Below are 9,587 nucleotides of genomic sequence, written 5' to 3'. Positions count from 1 at the left end.
CTGAACAGATGTGTTACTCAGAGTCAGACGGTTGTTGCGGAGGTGTTTCCGAGTGTGGGCGCTTGTTCGATTGTCTGCTGAAGTCCATTGGCGTTTCTATATTTAGCATATGGAGAAGCCTCGTTCCTTCTTTCACATCGTTGATTTTATACTGCTTGCCTCTGATCGAGAATTGAAGTGTGAGCGGGTTGATCCAAGTGTATTTAATTTCAGCTTCTAAGAGAGACGTGGTCACAGGTTTAAGTTCCCTCCGTTTCTGAAGCGCCTCTCGTGGGAGATCAGGGAAGACTTCAATTTTCTGGCCCAGATATGTGAGATGTCCGTTTTTTCTTGCAAAAATTAAGATTTTTTTCCTGAATCTGCTATCGTTAATTGTTATCATAATGTCCCGCGCTGGGCGCGATTTCAGTAGTGATGTAGGTCCCAACCGGAATGCTTTCGTTATCAGCGGGGAAATGTCGTCAGCGGTTCCAATGGTTTGAGACAACCAGGTTGAAATGTGGAAAGCTAGATCTCCGGTTTTTTCGATGTCCTCTCCCAGGCCTCTTAATTTCAGATTATTCTGTCGTGCGGACAGATCCAGTTTTAAAGTACGTTCGACCAGTACCTCGTCTGTTAATTTGAGATTCTTGATCTCTTCATGGTTCGTGATACTATTTTTAACAGCCCGTTCTGCCGTATGCTGAGTTTCTTTTAAATTCCTTTCAGCGTTTTCCATTCTATCATATAAAGGCTTAAACATCGAAGCGATGTGCTCAGTAAAAGTTTTTTCAATCTGTATTAAAGCTGCAGTCAGGTCGGCCGACGTGACTGGGGTTGGCGTTTCAGCGGCATGATTTTCCGTCGCCATTTTGTGCGAGCACTCGGTTCGGAGGCCTGAAAGTTGCGAGAGAGTTTGTGCCTCGGTTTCACTACTTAGCTTTTTTATTTTCTTCGGATTCTGAGTAGCGTTGCTTTTAGCGTTCGTCTCCATAAATTTGATGATGCGATTATTCGTTAAGGTCAGGATTTGGATCGATGGGAGGTAGGGTTCGCGGGAGAAGATTAACTAGGCAGCCATCTTCTTTTCCCCGCCACCGGAAGTCCTCACGCCACTGGTCTTTAACTGTTCTAAGGCGTGGCTACACCAGCCCGGGATAGTTTAAAAGGAGCCCTGCTCTACTGTTTGTTGTCATGTGTTCTTCACTGTTCCTGTTTGAAACCAATAAAGCTGATTCACTGTTACTTACGAGACGGCATTGAGTCAATACTTAACAGCCCGCCACTAGCTCACTGATCCGCAGTGCCCCAAAGAAGGCGACCAGTGACACTGCGTGGAACAGTGCAGCTTCATATCTATCAATGCAAAGTGTGTGCCACTGTTCCTTGAGCCCCCTCAGCACTGTTGGGGTCAAAGTTTCCCTGGTGTCTGTAACCTTGCCACCCTCCCTTGACCAGCCTTCAAACATCTTCCTTATGTGGAAGTCTTCTCCTCATACCCAGATGCCTGGCTGGCATAGGCAAGAGATGACATCTTACCCCTAATGGAATGCGCTGACAGGCCCTTACCTTTCAATGATACACAAGATTGCACCAAGTGAGACACAGGTATGGGCCAAACCTGTCTCAGTCCTGCTTCATCCCTAAAAGGATCTGCTTACCCACCCTCTTAAAAGCTCTCTGGGTGGAAGGGGCGAGGACCAGCCCGCCAATCTGCCACACCTCCGGTGGTATCCGAACTGGGAACTGGTCGGCTTCCAGAGCCAGCTGACGGAATCTCTTCATCTGTTTTTGGGACGTGCCTGGCTTTGAACAATATATTGTTCTACAAAGAATGGAGCGTGAAGGCTCTAAACCAGGGCCATGACCCTAGGAGACTTGGACATCAATGAGTTAATCACATGTACTGTGGACAGATTGTCGCATCAGAAGTGGACAGTATGGTTGGCAAGCTCTGTCGACCAAATCCACACTGCTATGACAATCGGGAAAAAATCCAGGAAGGTGAGGTCTTTAACCCACCCTGCCTGAAACCATTCCCCAGGCCAGTCCTCAGCTCACAAGTGTCCACGGAAATAGACTCCAAAGCCGGAGGAGCCTGCAGTGTCAGATGTAACCTGCAGCTCAGCTTCAACCAGAAGGTCCTCCCTTCAAAAAGATACCCCATTGTATGAATTCAAAAATTCTTTCCATATAAGGAGGTTGTCCCTTATACCCCTGGTGACCCTAGTTCTATGGTGCGGTAGGTACAAGCCCTTCATGGACTCACATACTCTCCTAACAAATGCCCGGCCAGGTGCCACAACTTTGCATGCAAAGCTGAGGTGGCCGACAAGCTGCTGCAACTCCAGCAGGGTAATCTTTCTCTTCTCCCTGGCCGAGTCAATAAACGTCTGCAGTGCGTTTAATTTGTCAGCTGGTAATTTACACAGCTGCCATACCGTGTCTATCACTACACCCAGAAAAGTCAGAATTGTAGTAGGGCCTTCCATTTTTTTTCCTAGGCAACTCCCAGCTCCTCCACCAGGTCCATGAAGCTAGTCAGTAAAAACTCACATTGTCCTGTATCCTTCCTTCCTGCTAGTAGGAAGTCATCAAGATAATGGGCAGTGCTGCATAGTCCTGTCCTGTAACGCAAAGCCCATTCCAAATAGGAACTGAACCTCTTGAAAGAAGCACAGGACACCGATCACCCCATGGGAAGGGCCCTATCCATGTAGAATTTGCCCTCAAAAGCAAAGCCAAGCAGCTCAAAATCAGCCAGGTGGACAGAGAGGAAATGGAAGGCTGACTTAATGTCACATTTTGCCAGTTCCACCCCCTGGCCACAGCAGCACACCACAAGCATGGCCTGATCAAACAAGGTGTATCTAACATAACTCCTCAGGTATCACGTCATTCACCAGCTCCCCTAGTGGGTATGACAAGTGGTGAATGAGGTGATACTCACCAGGCGCCTTCTTTGGCATAACTCCCAATGGAGAAACCCTTAAATTGTTAACTGGGGGGGAAGAGAAAGGGCCAAGGACTTCCTTACATTCCTTGGAGATTTTCTCCTGAACAATGTGCTCCATTCCCTTAACCGATTTCAAGTTTGGAGCACTGTATGGTCTTCTTTTTCCTTGATAAGGTATCCTAAACCCTAAAGTGAAACCTTTCAAGAGGTAAACTTGATCCTGTCGGTTCAGGTAATCCCTCAACCAACGCCCAAGCACATCCACTTTAATTGGGCTGGGACCCTTTGTAAGGAGGGGGTTTGTAACCACTGCCTCCTACTGAACGCTTACCTCCTTTGGCTCCACCCTGGCCCTTTGTTTTGGGGCAGCTGGAGAATGAGTGAGGCCCCACACACAAAGGGCATTCATGCCTGAAGGAACATGACTTGTGACTGTATATCCCATGGTAGGTGAACTCCCTGCAAAGCGGGCATCATTGAACTACCTGCCCTGCCTGTGCGTGACCTTGCGATCTACAAACCGAATGGCCACTATCTGACCTTTCATTTCCCAATGGCTGGGTTGGAGACATAATTTGCAGCTGTAAATGTGGATGAATCTGGTCCCATCTCAAGGCCAGATTCATAGTTGCTTGCATACGGAATTCTTCATCGTACTGAAGCCATGCAGGGCTTGGGAAATCAGTAAAGCCCTTGTAAATGATACCCATATACTGGAGCACCAGTTTGCCCAGGTTCTTTCAAACTTACGCCTCTTCAGGCGCCCCTTCTCCCAGTCGACTAGGTCCTCCTTGTCATTTTTCTCAAGCTCCCTGTATAAGAGTGTGAATACATCTACATATTCACCCTTAAGGAATTTCTCCCTAGTGGCAGTAGTCAGATGATCCCCCAGGGGCAGGGGCAGGGAGAGATCCCCGAATGGTAATGCACTAGCCCGGACTGTGGCATATGCTAAACCTCTGGGGTTTAGGTAGCCTGTCCCTGGATTAGGGTAACCCCATCCAGGCCAGACCCCTTGATCTGTCTGAACAGGTGCTTGGGCCATTCTCCCCCATCCTGCGTAGGGCGGGACCTGTCCCATACCCCACAGCCACCGTCCTGGGGGTGTGGATGGAACTGAGCTTTCTGAGACTGTGTTCTGTGAAGTAGAGGGCCCAGCAGAACCAGGACTGCTGGTTGCCCATGGCCGGGCTGGCCCCCATTTGCCAGTGCTCTCCACCTTACCTTCACATAAGGGAGACCTGGCTCTCAGGCTCGTCACCCGAGCGCTGCCTCTGGACCAGCTGACCAGATGTTGCCGCTACTTCACCTTGTCTGTCCTCGAGAAGAGCTAAACGTGCCAAGCACCTGAGCCTGAAGGGATCGTTTAGAAGAAGCTTTAGCTTTTTTTGCCCCAACCAACAGATCATGCAATGGAGGATGCTTGCCCCGTCGACTCTCTAGAGCCACTAGACTCTAGAATGGCTGAATTAACCAGGTCATGTTCATCCTCATTCAAGGAGTCTAAAACGGTGGGCTGCTGTGGAGGCTTCTGGGGAGGCTTCTTAGGGGCCGGCTACTTGCCTTAGAAGGCCCCTAGCACTTCTTAGGAGCCACTGTTTAATTTAAATTGCACAAAAGCTAGCACTTTAAAAAGAAAAAAACCACACTGGCCCCTGGAGTGTTATGCAACCTTTGCCTTCTCACCTAGAAGTGACCTAACCAGGTAAGGAGTTAGGGTGTGGTTACACTCAGGCCTCAATAGTATGCTCTTTAGTAGTCAACTAAAATGGCTGCCCAGCAATGTATTTCAAAATGGCCACCAGAAAAGGCCCTCCTCAACATGGCCACCTTGGAAGGTCCCCTCCAAGATGGCTGCTCATTTCAAGATGGCTGACCTATAAGGACCCACTCAAGATGGCCACCCCACAGAGGCCCTCTTCAAAATGGCCACCCAGTACTGCTCACTTCTAACAGCTGCCTGGAGTGAGCATTAATATGAAATGGCTGCCCTGTTAGGAATAGTTGGGCCACAGGCAATCCGAGCCGATTAGAACCGACCCACCCAGCTGTCTGGCCACCTATTTAAAGAAGATGCCCCCTGGACTAACTATTGGGATGCTGCTGCCTTCAATTCACTCCCCCCCCCCAAGGGAGCTATACACTCAGCCCTCTATATGCCAGGCCCTCTGCCATGAGGTATTCACTGCTATTCACTACTCCCCCAGATGGCCACTCTTGAAGGCCAGCTAAGGATTGCTGCCTCGACCCAGGGCACCCTCCAGGCCCAAGTACAGGCCATGCTGCTGACAAGGCCCCCCGGGAATTTCCACCCACTGGGCCACCCCGTAAAGGCCCACTCAAGATGGCCACCCCACAGAGGCCCTCTTCAAAATAGCCGCCAAGTACTGCTCACTTCTAATGGCTGCCTGGAGTGAGCATTAATATGAAATGGCTGCCCTGTTAGGAATAGTTGGGCCACAGGCAATCCGAGCTGATTAGAACCGACCCACCCAGCTGTCTGGCCACCTATTTAAAGAAGATGCCCCCTGGACTAACTATTGTGATGCTGCTGCTGCCTTCAATTCACTCCCTCCCCCAAGGGAGCTATACACTCAACCCTCTATATGCTGGGCCCTCCGCCATGAGGTATTCACTGCTATTCACTACTCCCCCAGACGGCCACTCTTGAAGGCCAGCTAAGGATTGCTGCCTCGACCCAGGGCACCCTCCAGGCCCCAGTACAGGCCACGCTGCTGACAAGGCCCCCCGGGAATTTCCACCCACTGGGCCTGCCACTGGAACGTGGCCACAGCTGCATGCCGCCTCCGACCACCAAAGACAAGGAAGCCGCTGCTGCTGCAAACTGTCGCAGCCATGAGGGGGACACCACCATCACCGCTGACTCCCGCCTCCACCGTGGAACCGCCACCGCTGATAACCAACATCTTCAGGCCCTCAGGTAGGCTGCAGCTTCGCCTATCCATGTGCTCTGGGCTCCAATCAGGCCTGAGCACGTGGAGCAACTGACTTGGGTGGGAATGGAGCCCTGCCTTTTGCGAGGCTGGCTCTGTCCCCATCCACGTCATGAGGCTTAGCATCACGCTTCTGTTGCTGCCCTGGCTTCCTCCAAGCCGACAAAGCAGCCCCCGGGGTTCCAGCAACCTTGCCGGGAGGCCGGGAGCTGAGTTACAGATGTACAGTGCAATCCTATGCAGAATGAATCCAGGCTAAATCCATTGAAACCACATTCAATTAACGTTATGAGCATTGTTCTAAAACAGAAAAAGCAACACTTAGAAGGACTGTTGAGACAAGGGGTATGCATTCAGGCATATCTGAGTTGAAAAACTAGCTTAAAAACCCTCAGTATTTTTCAGCTGAATACACACAAGAGTCTGTTTTCAGCTATCCAGTATAGACAATCCAGGAAAGAGAAGAAGGAAAAGGAGAAGGAGAAGAGATTGAATTTATACCCTGCCCTTCACTTGGAGTCTCAGAACAGCTTACAAACTCCTTTCCCTTCCCCTCCCCACAACAGGCACCCTGTGAGGTAGGTGGGGCTGAGAGAGCTCTTTTCAGAAGTGTCCTTGAGAGAACAGCTCTGACAGAACTATGGCTTGCCCAAGATCATCCAGCAGCTGCAAGTGGAGGAGTGGGGAATCAAACCCGGTTCTCCCGCGTCAGAGTCCACACACTTAACCACTACACCAAACTGTCTCTCGAAACCACAAAAATACTTGGGATTATGCCAGATAGTGTCAGCAAGCTGCCAAATTTCCTTTTTATTCTGGGTTTCACATGTATGCACTTATTTGCTTCTTACTTGCTTTCGGGTTCATATGTAGACCTGTTGATGCGCTTAATTGCTTAGCTGCTGGAACGTGTATATCTCTCAAGGCCACAGGTGGTTCGCTGCTAGATAGTTGCTTGAGTGATCTCACGGAGAGCCGTGGGAAGGAGATAAGTTATGTCAACTAGAAGCGTTTGCTCCCAGGCCCGATGGCGCGCGGGCGAAGTCCCGCAATTGGGCCTCAGATGTTTGAATGTACTATAACCTGTCATGCTCGTTGCTTTCCCCTCATTCCTAACAGTGATCCTGTACATGCACCTATAGCTTCAAATAAAGTAAAACCTTTCTATAAGAGTGTACTTCCTTGATGCTGTGGGGAAGCCTGACAGATAGCTGCAGTTAAAAGGCATTAAAAGTGCTTGCAGTCCCTTTAAACACCTTCAAAGTGTTCTGCTGGGTTTCTATTGCCCTTGCTTTTTTGCTATTTTTTGTCCATTGGAAACAATGGAGGATGGGGGCACCTTCTTTGGGGGCCCACAGAATTGGACCCCCTTGTCCAACTTGTAGATCCTTCTGAGTAGAGGCACCAACAGCTATGCTGCAAATTTGGTGCTTCTGCCTAAAAAATAAACAGCCCTCATAGATACCCAAGATTGATTCTCCATTGAGTATAATAGTCCCCGATCCCCATAGGATATACTCGGGATTATGCCAGATAGCTGCCGTTAAAAGGCATTAAAAGTGCTTGCAGTCCCTTTAAACACCTTCAAAGTGTTCTGCTGGGCTTCTGTTGCCCTTGCTTTTTTGCTATTTTTTGTCCATTAGAAACAATGGAGGGTGGGGGCACCTTCTTTGGGGCCCCATAGAGTTGGACCCCCTTGTCCAACTTGTAGATCCTTCTGAGTAGAGGCACCAGCAGCTATGCTGCAAATTTGGTGCTTCTGCCTAAAAAATAAACAGCCCTCGTAGATACCCAAGATTGATTCTCCATCGACTATAATAGTCCCTGATCCCCATAGGATATAATAGAGGCCAAAAAAAAATTGGGATTCCCAAAAAAATCCTGAATCTGAATACCATACCAGTATTGGAATTCAGGAATATTGGGAATACCAATATTTTGGGGGTCCAATATACCTGAAGCCAAAAAAATGCCAATTTGTGTGTGTTTGTGTGTGTGTATGTATGCACACCCCTTGCTGAAACTTTGACTTCACACTTGCAAAGTTCTTTGGTGTTAATGTGCGAGAATAAGAGCCATGAGCACTCATATTTGCAATTGCAGATGCTGAATCACATAGAGCACTGTGATGAGTTTGTACCAGAATTTAAGTCATCCCAAGAGGTTACTTTAATTTAGCTCATACTCTCAAAAATGAAAACATACAAACAATAACTATAGCCAGCAGATGTGTTCAGTTTGCAATATTCCATGACCATATGGTATCATCTGTATCATGTTGACAGAGCTTCAGTAACATGAAACTCTTTAAATTGTATCTGCAGTCAAAAAGTTCTCAGACCCATCCCATTACTGGCTTTGCTAGCAATTGGAAAAAAACCTGGAGAAACACTAGACTTCGACAGTGTAATTTCTGCAAAAGTTATTTTTAACAAAATCTTAGAGAGAATAAAAGGACTGTGGATAATGACGGCGGCTTGAATCCCACCAGTGATGTGGGTTTTCTGAAAAAAATTGAATTGCAAAATTCAAACAGTGCCAGATATTGGTAATACAGACAGAAAACCTAAAATTATGACATCAGAGAACACGGGATACCATTCATCATTATCAATTCAGAAGCACTTCAGACAGGTATGATTACAAAACCACCATTAAGTTTCCATGTTGGGCGCTGAATCTGAGATGAGAGATACAGCTTCTCCCCAGCAGTCGCCACTCCATAACTGAAAATCTTTCCCACACTGCTACAAATTGTAGTGCTCTGCCTCCACTGCAGGTTTTTGTCATGTAACCACAGCTACCTTGAATGTTTTACCTGCACAACAGAGAGAAAATCAGAAATAGGATGCATGTGGGGCTTGTAACATGGAAAGGTGTCATTTGCCAGCCTCACAAGATGTTATGTCTGACTATTTTGACATTCATTTTAATAGGGCACTATTTTATAAGACATTCTCAAGAGGTGCACAGAATTAATGAGGCGAAATAAATCATGCTCCTTAACTCTTTCAGCAATGACTGGACAATATTTTCATATAACCTAAACTGATTAACATGAAGCCTGGAGATCTCCCACTATTACAACTGAGCTCCAGACTACAGAGATCCGTTCCCCCTCAAGAAAATGGCTGCTTTGGGAGGACTCTATGGCATCATACCCTGCTGAAGTCCCACCCTCCCCAAACCCTCCTCTCTCCAGTCTGCACCCCCCAAATCCCCAACTATTTCCCAACCCAGAGCTGGAAACCCTAGTGCCCTGCCAACTGTTGAAGTTAAATCAACTGCTAACTGTAAATAGAAACATGGCACCCTTAATAAAGACAAGTAAAAGGGGAAATTCTATTCTAATCATAAAATATAAATTATATCTATTGCTGTTTGGTTATTTTGAAGAACAGCAACTCTTATGCTACTTTAATATAATGAAAACAAGTGATTTTAAAAAAATATCTACAGAAATTCTGCCCCCAATGCATCTTTAAACGTAGGCATAGCTAGGGTTGCCAAATCTTATTTTCTCACTGGCGGGGGAGCGTTTGCTTGGTCCGGGAGCTGGCTGCGGATGCATGCATGTGCAAAGCGTGCGCGCGTTGCCAGAACGTCACCGGAAGTGACGCAGGACGTAGGGCCCATCGGGGGCGTGGCCCAGATCATCGGGGGGGGAAACCATATGGTTTTCCCCCTGACGATCTGGG

The sequence above is a fragment of the Gekko japonicus genome, unplaced genomic scaffold (genome assembly GCF_001447785.1).
Source record: "Gekko japonicus isolate JY-2015 unplaced genomic scaffold, Gekko_japonicus_V1.1 scaffold2154, whole genome shotgun sequence".
Classification (NCBI taxonomy): domain Eukaryota; kingdom Metazoa; phylum Chordata; class Lepidosauria; order Squamata; family Gekkonidae; genus Gekko; species Gekko japonicus.
Note: the sequence above shows the minus strand (reverse complement) of the source record.